The sequence below is a fragment of the Genypterus blacodes genome, unplaced genomic scaffold, assembly GCF_046128005.1.
Source record: "Genypterus blacodes isolate CSIRO-AG114 ecotype Tasmania unplaced genomic scaffold, CSIRO-AGI_Gbla_v1 ptg000052l_1, whole genome shotgun sequence".
Classification (NCBI taxonomy): domain Eukaryota; kingdom Metazoa; phylum Chordata; class Actinopteri; order Ophidiiformes; family Ophidiidae; genus Genypterus; species Genypterus blacodes.
In genome coordinates, this window is record NW_027466864.1 from 2,269,308 (window position 1) to 2,285,607 (window position 16,300).

The following is a 16,300-nucleotide window of genomic DNA, read 5'->3' on the forward strand; positions in this document are numbered from 1 at the left end:
GACATTTAACACCGCAGTCTAAAGGGGAAAAAAAAGCTTCACATGCCTGTAATTGAGAAGCTGTTGGAAGTAACCTCTTGCAAATGTGGTGGTTACAGTGTGACAGACTTAAAGGCTGTGGGTTGTTGGGCATTGTACGTGGGTGACACAGGGCGACGCTTGGCAGAGAGGGGATAGGAGTGTGGGTGAGGCCTCCTTGACCCCGAGCGGCTCAGTGGGTGTGGACGGGCGGGGGTGACGGTGGCCTTTCCGGGGCCCTAAGTGCTCAGCTTGTCCGGCGGTGGCAGGTGAAATGGCAGGGGCTTCACCTCGAGGTTGGAGGGCTCAGCACTGATCACTGGCACTGGATAGGGGTTCTAGGATCAAGTTATGTGGGCATGTGTGTGTGTGCCTTTATGCATATACGCTTTTGTGAGTGTGTGTGCGGGTATGTTTGTTTGTTTGTACAAGTGCACATACATGGGAACACATGCTTATGCGCGGCTCTGTTGTGTGTACGCTTGTGCCTCTGGGTGTTTAGCCTCTAAATGATGAACGCTCAGGTAGTACCAGTTGGCAGATGGGGACCCCCGGCCCTTTGTTAGAGTGGGGTAACATGTCGACGAGTGTTTCAGAAGAGACTCGACAGGCTCTATACCGCCACATCCCGGGGGCCCTCTAACCCCTCTGTCGTCTCTGAGGGGCCTTAGCAACCCTTCTGGGGTGGCCTTTCCCAGCCGAAGGGGCGCACGGTCCCCTGCCCCCTGGACCCTGCGTCTCTACCTGGCATGTGGGTGACAAAGAGGGCAGGAGGAGTCAGTGGATACGAGGGTTCATCTGGACAGGACAGGGAAGAGTAACACACCGGGCTACAGCGCCCTGTTTCCAGGCTGACATGATAAGAGCTGTTCTTGAGAGCCTCTCTGACCTCTTTTCCCTTTATGAGAAGAAGATAATCCTCACCTCCTGAAACGTGTTTGATACTGAAGTGTGTAACACCCTCCGCGCCACATTACAAACCAATCCTGTCACTGCAGAGCTCCACACGAGCAATTTGTTCCCACTTTGAGTTCATCTTTTATATTTTTTTGCCCAAAGTCGTGTACTTTTATGTTTCCACCTCACCATAAACACGTGTATGACAAGTTTATAATTGTAGCTCCAAATCGACGTGTTGGTGTGTGCCACATGGAGGCAGAGGAGGCCATAATTGGCATTCCTACCTCTGTGTGCCAGCCGGCTCTCTCTCCTCTCGTCAGAGTGAGAGTTGACAAAGAGAGCGCCAAGCGTTTCCAATCCCACATCCCTCACTTTTTCTTCGCGGCCTGTGACGAGAAGAAGGCGAGATGTGTGTGTGTGTGTGTGTGTGTGTGTGTGTGTGTGTGTGTTTGTGCGTGTGTGTCTGTGTGTTTTGGATTAGTGTCTCGCTGCACAATAAATCTTTGTTAAACAAATGCAAAGCAGATGGCACCGTGGTGTCTCCACCGTGAGGAGAGAAAGAAAGAGAGAAGGAGAGAGAGAAAGACGAAAGAAAGAAGAAGAAAAAAAAACGCGCCACCGCCTACTCCTTATTCTCATCCTCCACAGACACACTGATCATGAACATTACACAGACGGTGAATGTGTTGAGCTGCAAAACACTTAATCCTGGAGAGGAAGCTAAAGGTGGTGTCTGAATGCTGATGGACACCCAAACACATTCTGTTCATGAGAGAGAACATTTGGTTCATCAGGACTGTCGGTGGCTTTTCCTGCTGATTCCAAACATAAAGCCGACATTTCTATCCGCGGTGCTTGTGAACACGATGTGACCAGTCCCCACACACAAACACACATTGAAGTAAAGTGAGGTAAGAGAAGAAGAAGAAGAAGAAGAAGAAGGACTCCGTAATGTCTCTACCTTTTCATGTAGCCGTGGCCTTTTCTTGGCGAGGCCGAGGCTCCGGCTGTCGCTGGTCGTTATGGATCCTTTTTTTCCGGGAGCTTGCGTGTTCCCTGACACAAAGAACAAGGAGGCCCCTGGGCAATACAGCACACGGGACCAACATGACAAGATGGCCGGAGACGATCGGGGCGGTGAGACGGATTTGCTCGTCAGGATAAGACACAGGAGGAATCGGCTGACTGTGTCCGGATCAGACATCTCTCACAGACAGGAGGAGGACTCTTACTGGATTCAGGGCAAATACAAAAAAAATCCTCTCTTATACTTCTCGATGAGTTATTTATTTTTCGCTCATTATAATATCCAACCTGACACGGTGTCCAGTCGGGCCTGCATAACCCCTGTGAGGAATCATGGGTACACATTTAAAAATAAGAATAACAGAGGTCGCAGTCATAATTATGATGATAGGTGACAGTGCTGCTGAGCCAAACATCATCGCAAATGACATCAGCCCGTGTGTTTCTATTTGTACGCAGCCTCGTAGTACTGAACAACGTGGAAAGTGCTCCTTTGAATTATCGCAGACATGAGACTTGCACTGATTTTTAACTATTCTACTTTGTACATTCATAGTTCCTTCCCTTCATTGACTGTGGATTGTGATTAATGAACTTATTATGCAGCATACACCAGGGACTTGATTATTTACATAAATTCAGGGAGTAGCCAGTCTAATGGAAAGAGCCATTACACACACTGATAAACCAAACATCAAGGTATGAGTCTTTTCCTCTCATACAGCTGAAGTTCCACCTATGGTATATATATATTTTTAGAACCAATCTCTGACTGGGAGGCAGGATTGAATCCCGTATTTCAGCACTGCAGTCCCTTCCCTGCTTTCATCTTGCCTGAAAATGGAGGGAAAGCGTCAGTTAACATCGCAGCTTACCACACAATTACCTGAGTACCTGTTCTCACTGCAATTACAAGCCCAAGACAAATAATTAGTCTGACAAATGACTGCTGGGCACATCGCCCTTGTTGTGGTTGAGCCGTGTAATTTGGAGCCCCAGCTCAGAATGCTGGCACTGTGGCGGTAATTAGCGATAGGCGATGTAACTTTACACCCGTGGAGCGCATATGTGTGTGTGTGTGTGTGTGAGTGTGTGTGTGTGTGTGTGTGTGTGTGTGTGCGCGCATATTCGCTTGTGTGAGCCTCCGTGAGTTCATGTGTCACCGTGGCCTCGGCTGCAATCAGGAGCCTCAGAACCTGGAGTCTGGGTTGCGGGGATCTCTGCATGTCGGCCCTGATCTCTCAGTCAGTGACACAGACAGCAGCAGCCCACCTGCCAGCCTGTCACGTCTCCCCAGCGAGGGGCTGACACCATATTGTCAATGCCGTAGATTGAACGCTGTTCCTTTTTACAATCTTCCCCCTTCACTCCATCTGCCATCATCTGTGGTCTGTCTGCACATTGCCATGTGTGTATCTGCTCCTTCCTACCTGCCTTCCTTCATTCACTCAGTCCTGCTTGTCACCGCTGACACCGGCTTGTCAAATGTTCCTGCAGCAGCGGGTTCATCCATCATTAAACGACTGAGGAGAATTGAAATCATCTCTATCAGAGCCCTCAGGTAGTGTTGACGCCTTTGGAGACGGGGGTCTGTAGACTATGAGCCCTCGCTTGTAGCAGGCATCATTACTTCCACATCTGTCAGATTTGAGTAAAAGGTTACACCGTTACAGGAAAAAAGAAGACTTGTGCTGGCAAATTCAGGATGATAGAGTAAAGTCATAAAAGTAATTTGAACTGTCGGCTGCTATACATCAAGTCCTTCTTACGTCCCTTCTCCCGCTAAAATCAGTCACATGCTTGTGTTCGCAGACACACACACTTACAGCTGAGGCCTTTCATTACAAATACACACATACAAACAACCCCCCCCCCCCCCCCTTCACACACACACACGTTTTTAGGCTCCCGTGTGGCCTCTTTAAGAACATTGGTTCTCAGAAGTAAATGGATCGCAGGTGCTTTCTTCCACACAAGGGAGGGGAATTTGTAGGAACAGAGCCCTGACCTCTCTGTGGGGTTTAAGCACAGGTAAATCCAGGGTGTGTTCCCTGCTCAGCCCCGGCCCGGCAGCCTGGGAGGCCCCGTCTGACTCCCCTCAGCGAGTCACAGAGGCCCCAGAGCCACCAGCTCACAGCGGGCAGGCAGACCTCCACCCTAGAGGCCATCACACACACACACACACACAGTAACACACACACAGACGCACATTCAGACTGCTACACAGGTGTGGAGTCAAGCAAAACAAAAATATCCTTAATTAGGTTATTTTTTAATCTATGGAGAGACGGAGGCTAATTACTACAAGGTGTAAATACAGACATTTCCATATTTACCACTCATGAAATAACAGGATGCTTAGGTAAAACAAAAGGGGAGGATCAGGGAAATGTGAAGCACAACACAGAAAAAAAAAACAGTGAGAATTAACAAACAAAGCGCCCCGTTATTCTTATCGCGCTATCTGATCAATCTATTTTTGTTCCTCAACAGCTCTAATCTCTCTCCCACTCCTTCCCGTATTGCGTCGAGAAACATTTTTGCACTTCAGAGATAAAAATCACAGTCTTCTCATCCACTCCTCTTCTTTTGTCTCTACTTCACACAACAAAGAGATAACACACCCACGTGTGACAAGTCCACCCACATCCATCAAACTTCGCTCAAATCCGCCAGCAATAGAAAACAAAAGGATGACTCTTTCATCACAGAGTGGGCCAGAGAGCATCAATCACTCTCACAGAGGCTAAACAGACTGAGCGGGATGGGAATGTACACATTCATTATGCATTTTACATCCACTTAAAGCTTCTCTTTTGTGCTACTTGTGGCAATTATTGTACAACAGACAGATGAATTTCTTCGGTGTACGTTTACTGCTGTGCACTCTCTCAGTAAAGTCATTCTCCTACATTTTTCCTGGTTTTAAATGCTGCATTCAAAATTCTATTTAAGTAAATGTACTGGTAAGTAAAATGTACTCCAGGATTAAAATGAAAAGTATGAGATATGAAGATGATTCCAGTCACGGTGGTAATTGTGAAAATGGTCCTGATGTAATCTGTTCAAAACACAGATACTGGATCTAGGAAATGTTTCAAATGACTAAAACTCATCAAAATAAGAAAGGATGAAATTATTCATTTAAAATACAGAGCTACACCGTCAACCTGGTCGTAAGAAAATATGTTATTATGCTGTGAAGCCTTAATACCCATATGTACACAGATAAACCTAAAGTCCTTAAGTTCATCTACTTTGTTTCTTTCCATACATGCATTGTCTTTGACATAAACCATTGTTACTATTAGAAATGTGCATCAGACAGACTGGACTCCAAACATTTATAATAAACTGACCAATGATATAATGCATGATTTTAAATGAAACACATTCATGAGCACAACTGATTTGTTTTCATGACAGTGTACTATTGCTGATTGTGGTTTTAACACTGGAGTTTACACAAGAGCTCCCCTGAATCTACAGCATGAAGGGAACACCTAAACATCCACACTGTAAAATATGTCATACTTTTATCTCTGTGAAAATGGCCCAACTATTAGATGAATCTCATGGTTAAGATCAATGTGTGACACGCACTGTGAAACAAAGGCGCTAATATCCCACAACAGATGAGGTACAAGCAAGAGAAGAGAAGAAGGAAAAAGGTCAAGGTAAACTGGACCGGAGATTTAAAATGTTCATCCCAATCACAGCTTGCCATCAGCTATTAAGCGTCCAGCAGTGGACAGCCACACAAATCCAGGCCTGACTGCCTCTCACAAAACCTTCTTATCTCACCTGTCCACCTGTCCCGCTCACTCGTCCATCTTCCACCCGCCAACCACCATGATTGCATCTTTAGTGTTACTACCCGAGCGACAGCTCTGCTGCAAAAGCAACATAAAGTCAGCCATTAAAAAAAGTGTATTTATTATTTCTGAGACACAAGAAGACAGCAAAGAGGATTGCCTCTTCCATTGGCCACGTAAGGATACAGTGATGGAGATGATGGTGGGATCAACAGTTTATCAACAGTCTGAGATCAGCAGGGATGTGGAGGAAAGTAGAGCACAGCAAAGCTAAGTTACATTCACATGAGCAATAAAGTTTAGTCACTAACATGAAGACTTGGTTGTTAGGTATCATGAGCATTTTCACAGTACTTTATTGTATGAATTATCATGCTGCATGAATGTTGACAGTTTGTTATTGTAACATGTTGCATGTGTTTGTGTGTGTGTGTGTGATATGTAAGAGGGGGTGCAAGAAAATGTTCAATTGCATCCAACATGACAAATAAAGTGTCTTAATCTTATCTTAATGTTGAAGAGTTAATCTGTTCTACTAAAGGGTGTATAATGTGTTTGTAATTCATTTCAAATGAATATAAATTTAAATTCTACAAAAAATCTATAGTACAGTCTTTATATATGTCTCTAGTATATATGTATATGCATGTCATGTAAAAATACTACAATTACTACTACTACTACTAATAATAATACTACAACATTGTCAATGAAGAGTAAATGTAGAACTGTCTTTGTTTGAATGTGTTGTGACACATGGCACCTCTGCTTTACACAGAACAATAGTGCTCTAGAGCTTTCCACTGTGGTTTATTTGCCCTCTAAAAACGAGTGTATTAGTGTTGTCTTGTTCAGTGCCGGGGGGTGTGAAGGGCTTTAAAGTCAACGGGTGTCGTGCGACTTCCACCAGGCCGCCACCCGCTTCTGGAGCCAACACGAGTCACACTTATTGACAGAGGAAGTTCCATGTGCTCCTGCAGACAGTCTCATGTGCCTGAGCGTCGCTGTGCTGAGATCCTTCCCAACAGAACGAGGTCAAGCCTGCATAATGACCCTAACGAGTCAAGATTCACTGGATTAGATTATTTCAAACTGTTTACAGCTCTCGCGTTTTGACAACAAATATCCCGGAGCCAGAGAGTGATGGTCATTTCCTGGCTGCTTCTGACATCGCAAAAACAATGTGTTGATTTGGATTTCACGTTCAGCCGCCTGCCGCGTCCACACGGTTTACACTGAGAGATATGTCATTCCGGGGGTTAGGCTAATTTCAGCCAGGCCATTTTGGATGATGTCAGTGAAGGAGGGAGAAAATGGAGCTGACCTTTCATGCCCTGTGCTGCTATGCTGCGTTAGACTTGCCCCCTCACCAAATTTTGTAACTCTGCCACATTTATTTCCTTCAGTGTCCACTTCATTACAACACGTCTCAGACATAGGCTGCGTCCCATGACAGATCACCAGCCTCCTTTCTTCCTCCACCAGTAAAGGAACACCATCCTGTTCTCTTAATGCAAAGTGATGGGAGGCAACAAAAGCGTTTACTTCAAAAATAAAAGCTTCCTCAGTCATTCTCCTCTTCAGAAAGAACTTGTAAATGTAAATGTGGTGCTAATCTTCCTTGTTTTTGGTTCTAATTATCAACCCCATAGTCTAAGCAGGTCTCTGCCTTTCTCTTCTTACATTTTGTCTCTTTTGTGCTTCGCTTTTCTCAGGTTTTTGTTCTCATTTCTCTCTTTTGATTCCAGCGGATTGAAGAAGAACAGCCCTGATTGTCTCGCCTGAGGTAAGATTTCATAGGTTTACATATCAAAGTCTATAAATAGATAAGAGCTTTTGAAAGGCAAAGTGAGCAAAGAAAGAAAGTCTATGTGTGTACGTGTGTGTGTGTGTGTGTGTGTTGATTTGTGCCTGCGAGTTTAGTTGCACCTCTCGGTGTGTACGCATGTATGTGTGTGTGCATGTAAGTGCATGGCAAAAGCAAAGCAGAGCGGCTTTCCCAGTTGCACGCACAGCGGAAAGAGCCTCCACCAAAACAAAAGGGATTATGGCATTTCAAGGGTGTTGTGTTTGCTGTGTGTATCCACATCGCTCATGGGGCTGTACGGGACCAGCAGTGAATGTCAAAGTCAGGGAGTGAAAACGCTGCAACACAAGATAAATATGATGAACAATAAACACAGATTAAGGCTGAATATGTCACGCTACATCATACCAGGATCCCAAGTCTCATGACATTAAATAACCCTTTAAAGTGTTGACATGATCACGTTAAAAACGATGATCATTGTTTGCCTAAAGTGCACTGCAGGACGAGACGTTAATTTATATGGATAGTTAGGCAAATTCACATGTCACACCTGTTTAATCCAGTGGTGGAAGCAGTAGTGTAAGAGTTGACCGTATTAGCAATGATCATCCCGGGTGCAGGCCTGGAGGAGAGCAGAGACGAATGCATCAAGTCCTGGAGTTGATGGAGGCACTTTGAGTAAACTAATTAGGCCTGAGTGTGTATTCTGCCGCAGGTGCAGTCTGTATTGCAGGTGCAGCAATACTAACTATTAATGCACGGGAAGTACAATAACTACGTAATCAAAATGATGCCTCAGCAAACACACTCTTACCTATACATTTCCCTCAGAAGGAAAAAAAGTTGTCCAGGCGGCGGTGTCTAAAAGATAAAGCCTAATGTGCACAATATTGCAACGTGTTAGTTAACAACTGTAGCCTTAACTTTAACTTAACCGATTGCTTTTCCTTTCCCTTTTTTTGTATTTCCACATCTAATTACACTTTCATTCATCAATGTTGATTAATAGGTCCTGTGGCACGCCTGCCTCATTTTACTCTCAATTAAGCTGGTTGATGCATGTTCTCATCAAGCAAGATGCATTGGCCTGGTTTACTTGAGGCGCTATTAGTGGACACTGTAATTAGTATCCCTGCACAGAGAACTTCCCCCACCTCCTGAGCCCCTCTCCCCGAGCTGCCATCCCTGGCCTCTTTTAATGCCTTCCAAATAATGAAGATAACAGAATAGATGAGGGACGAGCGGTCCGGCCCACGTTAATCATCTTCCTCTCTGCCGTTTTTTTCCTTTTTCCTCTTTTTAGTGGGAGAATTATGGCTTGTAAAATCACAAAACTCCCAATGTCTTGACAGACCTCTTTTGTGTGCCAACCGCTCCGGCTCCTCCCCGCATTTTCCTTATCAGTGGGGAGATGCATGTCTTTATCACATTTCACACTCAAAAGGGAACAGGCTGCCTGATATATTTGCCAGTTACTAAATGTGGGGCTTTATCGAAAATATCAGTCTAAGTTGTGCACATTAGCCCTCATGCTCTTTGAGAAACCACTTTAAAAGAAGGCTGATTACACGCTTGTTGCTGTCGTGATACCCGTTTCAGTGCTGGCGCTCCTTTTTCTTGCTCAGCCAGCTTTCCCAGAGCGCTTTTCTGCCTCTGATTCCCTGCACATCAAGAGATCTCTCTGAGGAGGGCTCTGGGGGCCTCAGCAAAGAGCCCGGCCAGGCAGAGGGAGACTAAAGGATGGTAGATAGATGGGAAGAGATGGAGGGAGATGGAGAGGCAACAGGGGTAATAAAGCCAAGAGAAACAGAAACAAGAGGGACCACACTACTGCGGTGCGGCTGCTCTTTGTGTAGTAGACGTTGTAGCCGCGGCCGCGTCTCGTACCCCGTGTCTGCACAGACGGCTCCCATGGGCCCCTGTTCTGAGCTTGTAAGTGCTAATTGGGCCTGTTAGGGTCAGCAATTAGCTGGCTGTTATTGAGGGATCATGACAGCCAGGCCTTTCACAGCTCTGTCATTCTTTTAGGGCAAAGAGAAAGAGCAGAACATAACATGGACAAGGGTGACGCTCAGACAAGCAACAAACAGTGGAGGAAGACAAACCGGCAGGATATCCCACAATGCAGTGTGTCGGGGGCTGGAAGGAGGGGCAGTATGAGGCAACCTGCATCTTATAGACTTCAGTCAGAGCTGAGAGGACTTACGTTTACCAAATGAGCAGCTGCGTGACGTCTGATGCAACTTTCTCCTAAGAGACATAATGCCTCAACTCAGACTTTCCTCTTCCTGTACAAAATGCCACAAACACGTTTGGAAGTGAAATTCTCTTTCAGTAATGTGCTGCAGTTTGACTCGCTGCATTGAGTGGAAATTTCTGTGTGTTTGCTGTCTGGCTCAGCTTTTGTTTGCATAGTGTGAATAAAATGCACCATACACACTACAGAGGCAATGGTTGGTGGCTGTTAGCACCAATGTAGCTGAGGTAAGTTACCAAAGTGGTGGAGGATTTTCATATGTTTTGACTGTTTACATTTTGAGGATCACTAACTGAAGGTGTGTTACTGCAGCGTGGGATTGAAGTTAAACCTGTGAATGCATTACCTATGGGATTGTAATGTCACAGTTGTATTGTAATTTAACAAAACCAATAAAACGGAACACTTTTTTATCTGAATAAGTCTTTAAAATTGACTTTTACTGAGTCAATACAATCCTACTATTATGATTTTGTGGATTGAACTGTGTATATGTACATTTTTGAATTTAAGGGAAGAGAAGAAACAGAAAAACAAAACATCAGAGGATCAGAGCACCTGATACAGCCAGCACAGGTGTGACTGTCAGATGTTGGTGACAGGCGGTAAACAGTCACAGCAGCCACACAGACACTGAAGAGATTCCATAATGAATGTGACAGGGGGTCATTAGGAGATTTGGCCTCTCACAGCCACAGCTGTCTGATGTTGTAAGGTCTTCCGGTGTGTGTGTGTGTGTGTGTGGGTGTGTGGGTGTAACGGGGTTCTCCGTGCCTTCCATTACCCCACTACAAGCCCGGGAGGGGGCGTCTGCCGCAGGGTTACAAATCTGTCTCATGACAGAACAGAACTAATGGAGGTTACTGTTTGATTCAATGATATCTGAAGGTTTGTGCGACATCCACAATCACACTTCTTAGTTCTGCCTGTAAAATACAATAAACACCCATTGAAACAAACAACCCATTGTCTTGTTTCCCTTCAATATTGGGGCCTGAGCAGTTTTTTTAGAGACAATTTCTAATGTTTATCCAGAAAAACTCCATTAATGTGACTCCTACTCACACTACAGTATCATTGCCACCATAGCTATCACTTCTATAACTACTATAATATTACAAATAGCAGTGATAAAAATCCATCAGCGCCATTATCATGAGAGTCTGCATAATGATCACATGCTTGTGTATAATCGATTGTGATTCAAATGCATGTAATCTGATTAAAATGATTTCAGTTTATGATCCTCTGACAGAGAGGCCAGTGCAGCATTGATTTTTATTTTCCCCCCCCATAATAAATATATCATCAAACTGCATTACACTCATCTCATGGGGAAACACAATATGTTTGCATTTTAAGTTAATTTTTCATTGAAATATCTCTCATGTCATGTAAACATCATAATCAGATCAAAAATTGGCATAAATCTACAAGAGTACACTGGATTTACTCTTTTACTCAAGAATTCCGTCACAATACGTCCTCATGCATCGCCTCACCTGCTGTGCTTCCTCTCGATGAAGCAACAAGTCATGTATATTCAGCTCAACATCAATACGTCTGTCTCACAGTACAGATTAAACGGTATGGTATCGAGTAGAGTCCATGTAGACATACTGACTGAACACAACCTCGTCTATAGAATATTAAAACATTGCCATTGTCTCCAAATAATGACTTACTCATGCAATGCTTTACTGTTATTTTGTATACGCTTTAAATCTGTTTTGCATAACGCCTAATAGCACATCATTGCTGATCTAAATGTACTACAAAGCGTCTAATAACGCACAGCAAATAGGAGTTTCTGCCACAAAGCGTGAATGAGGAGCCATATGGAAAAAGCAGCAGGGGTACAGTTACTTGTTTTTCTCAGAAGAGCCCTCAATTTTTTAAATATCCATGAATTCCCTCTATATTATAAGCGAGTTCAATGGTTCAACAGACCACACACTTAGCCTTTGTTAAGGAGAAACAATGAAAAAGCACGATTTAGACATGAAGTTGTCATAGCAACATAGGCATTGGTTTCTTTATGCTTCTTTGTGATTTGATTTTATTATTGAGTGAAGAGAAGAAGTTACTTTGGGTTTCTCTGTGTGCTGCATGTGTGTGTGTGTGTGTGTGTGTGTGCCTGTGTGTGTGATGGGTAGGGACTTGTGCTGTGAGAGAGTGATGGCTTAGGCAAGATGACAGGCTGGCACAGGGGGCAAACAGGACAGCGACTGAACATGCTTGGATCTGGGGAGAGGTGTCAGTCCTGCAGCCAGCCGAGCAGAAAGAGCCGAGAACACCGAGGAAGAGGTGATTCAAAGAGGAAACAAACACAAGCTCCACCTCAACCAAGAGAGGAGAGAGGGACAGCAGTTCCACAAGCAGATTGGCTTTGAGAATGTGAAATCAAATTGAGATCAGGGACCTGGATGTGTTATTTTGTAATACCGTTTAATCTTGGAAGAAATATGACTAAGTAAAGCGTTAAATATGGCATATTTTGTGCCTTTTAGTGCCCAAACTACCAAACCCAGGAATTTAATGAGTTACTCCCCATTATAATCACAAAAACAAGATTGAGTTTGGACTGAGGAAGGCCATGTTTTTATTAATACGATCCCCCCTCCACAAATAGTAGAAAGAAGACATACAAGCAGCTCAAATGCACGGGTGATGAATGGTTGTTGTCGGGTTCCAGCCATCATTTTTCAGAAAGTCCTCACGGTCACAGTCCATTTTTTACATTAAACAGCACGAGGGTTTGTAAAGAGAGATGCTCCACTTGTAGTCTCTCTAAGTCATGGCTAAAGAGCGATTTTTACTTGAGCTTCATCGTTCACGTGGAGCAAAGGAGGCAAATTAATCAAAACTGAAGAGTGATTTTTTTCTTTTTTTACACAGCTCCCTCGGAGAATAAACATCAATAAACATTACTTAATACCTTACAACACAACCCCGCAGGGTCCCATTTAATTTCACTGGTGGAGAACGCCCAAAGTGCTACTGTTTTACACCAAATTACATAGTCGGAAAGTTTGAGGAGGCAGCTAGTTTTCCCACCCTTGAGAAAGAAATTAAATTAGCTGAACTATAACTGTTGGGACAAATGGCATATAGTAAATTCAGCTATTCCTCCTTAAAAGTTGAGTTTGACACCTAAAATGTTTTGAGTTAGTCTCAATTATTTCTTGCAAAACATCCAAGACGACCACGTAAGTCCAGGAAACAAAGAACTAGAATTATCCATCAAGCAGTGACACACACCATCTCACGTGTTCTCCCTCACTTTGCAGCAGCTGCTCAGTGTTCATATCACTTTGAGCTGTCGCCGTACTCCGACAGCCATCACAACACTTCACATTGTACTTTTCACAACACCATTTTTTTAAGGAACCACTTGGACTCTAAATTAATTACAGAGCAATTACCTGACACTTTACTAAAGTTATCTGTGGGTTTTAAAACAAAGCAATCGGTGGGAATGAGTGACGCCAGATGTGACGGGTACACACACACAAACACACACACACACACACACACACACACACACAAACACACACACACACACACATTCATGTAAACCAAGGTTATCTATTGATTGTTGTTTGGTGCCTGCAGATCCTCAGCTCAGCCTTTTTAAGAACCGACCTGCATCTTTGTGGCTGAACGGTTCAAACTATAATTCAGTCCAGTTTCATTTCTGTTCACATTTGCTTGGTTATATCTTCCAACTCCTGCCTGTAAAAATGGCGGGCCAGATAAACAACCACTGGCGTCTTTTGTGTTCTGGCCCATGACATCATAGTTCCTTGCCTCAAGACCAGCAGGTCACCGAAAAAAAGTTTGTTTTCTGACTAAGCATGAAGGTGGAACAGTTCACAATGAGCCTCTAGCGCAAAAGGAGGCGTATCCAAAGTCAACTCAAACTCAGTTTTGGATATACTGTATTTTGTAGCCCATCTTTCATGAGCAGATGTTGTCAATTGTGTGTATTTAACACTGTTTGACTTCCTGTCAAAAATGATACGACTTCATCATGTTTCATTATTATTCTCAAAGAGCTGTACAGATATTACAGCATGACAACTGATCTGGTATCATTATTAATCAAAGCTTTCCTCGTGTTCCTTTCATGTGGGAGGATCTCTGTTGAATACTGTCAATCACAGCTGTCACAAGCTATTGCCTGATTTGTTTCAGCTTTTTTAGTTTCTATTTAATCATTTATTGCTCTCATATAGTGATTGACACTTGCCATGAGACCTTACCTTACTTACAATGATTTCCCATTTGATTTTGCTGTTTGGAGAGTCTAATAAAAAACAAGATGTGACTAAAATGTCTGCGTCTATAATCAGCAGGTCTATCTGGTATCTGATAGATTCCTTAACAGTAAACTGACATCCCTAAGAAAACAAGGTTGGGTTTGTGTTCTGAGTCAAAACAGAATTTTGGCTCCATGCCTTTGTTGTAAAATTACAGAGAAAAGGGAATAAGAGCATTTTCATAATCCTCAGCTAATTAGCTTCAAAAACAGTGTCCACTTACACAGTAGATGATGAGAGGATGGAGATCTAATCAGCTGATTGGTGTGTTTTTGGAGGAGGCACACCTGTTGTTCCTGTCCAGTTGTCGCCCTCCATCCCTCCGTCCATCATTCCACGAAGCCCTGGAGGAAAAGAAGACGGGCGACGTAATGAACGACTGTGCTGGCAAACGCCCAAGGCAGTGAAATCTGATCTGCCTCCCACGTCCCAACACACTCAGCAGGACAATGGAAAACAAAAGCCCAACATAAAATACATCACATCCCAGAAGCATCGATGTAAGATTAATATTACTTCTTTTTTAATTTGGAAAAATATTCTTCAAGAAACATTGCAACTCAACAAACAAAGCAAAATCGAGGCAAGAGCAAATCATTTGTTTGACAAGAACTTCCTGCAGCTTGACAGGATGAAAGCAGCTGCCTGCAGAGGGATCAGCACAGTGAGGCCCTGCTGACTCTGACCTTTGACCTTTAGGCCCAAACAACAGGTATGCATACAAAATACATACATAATATAAGTTTATACAATGATCATGTCATTTTTAATATATAGTATATGAAGCATTAGCCAGCCAGATCTGGGGTCAGAGCAACCAAAAGCTTCTGTCAGCCAGTAAATGGCAGCATCAGCAACTGGAATTTAACAGCCTTGCTCATGGGCACCACTGGAGGAACATCGTGATACTAATCCAGATTTGAACCAGTGCTTACCATGCAATCCTTTCGCAAACCTCCTCGCCCATTGTTTTATCATGATTTGTAATAAAAAAAATGATTGTAATATCATCACGGCTCACTGTAAAAATTAATAAATCCGTCTCCCTTTAAATTCAATTCACTTTAGATCTCAGTTCCACCACTGCAGGGATCGAATATCAAACCAAAAACATGAAGAGTGTTTTAAATCATTGAATGACAGTGACACGATTGTTCGCCACACTCACTCACAGACACACACACACACGCGCACACACACAGACAGCACTTCCCTTTTCTTTTTCCCTCCCTAGTACGTAATCTGCAGAACAATCACAGAGAAGCCACACATCACAGTGACAGAGATGCACCTCCTCTCTACCTCTCAGTATCGATCTCCCATCCAATCTAAATGACCCTGTTAACCATTCCCTGAGCCCGGCCCACCTCTCCTCTTCACTGCCCCTCTCTCCCGCTTTGAGCCTTACTTAGCGGCAGCACCAGCTTTCCCCCCCCCCCCCCCCCTTCACCCCCCACACCTCCAACCCCCCCCACCTCCTTACTCCTCTTAGTTTAAAACGGCCCGGTGTGAAATAACTCACATCAGTACAAGAGGGATGAGGTCATTAGAACATGTGACGCCCTCTTGAAACAGCAAGCATGATTGAAAAATCAATTTTGATGCCTGTTTCCCCCCCCCCCCCCCCCCCGCCCCCCCTCTCCTCTCCTCACCTCTCCTCTCATGTTTGCATTCCTCTTAGTAATGCTCTCAGAAACACATTTCCACCATGGAAACACTGAATCAAAAGACACAAAACTATTAGAGCAGCATCACCTTGTTCTTCAAATAGACTTTTTCCTCCGTCTGCCTTATCTCCGTGCAATGTGATGTCGCGTTTTGGCAGATTTGAGCGTGGGCTTTAGAGTACAAGCTAGGGTGTCACGCTGAGACGCCGATGTGCTAATATGTTATCATACACAGAACACAATCTGCTTCTGAGTAATATTTCAATTTTGTTCATTACAGGAGTCTGTTGGGAGGGGAGCGGGAGTTGTGCGTGGTTTGTGAGGTTTTTAAAGAGCAGATCAGTGCAGGTTTGCTCCTCCGCTCATATTGCATCGCCTATTCATTCAACTGGAGTCATTTTTGAAGCATGTTCTTATTAAACAGCTCTTGTGTTCTTTTTGGTTGAATATTTCACATTAGAAACCCAAGGACAGGGCCTGCCCAC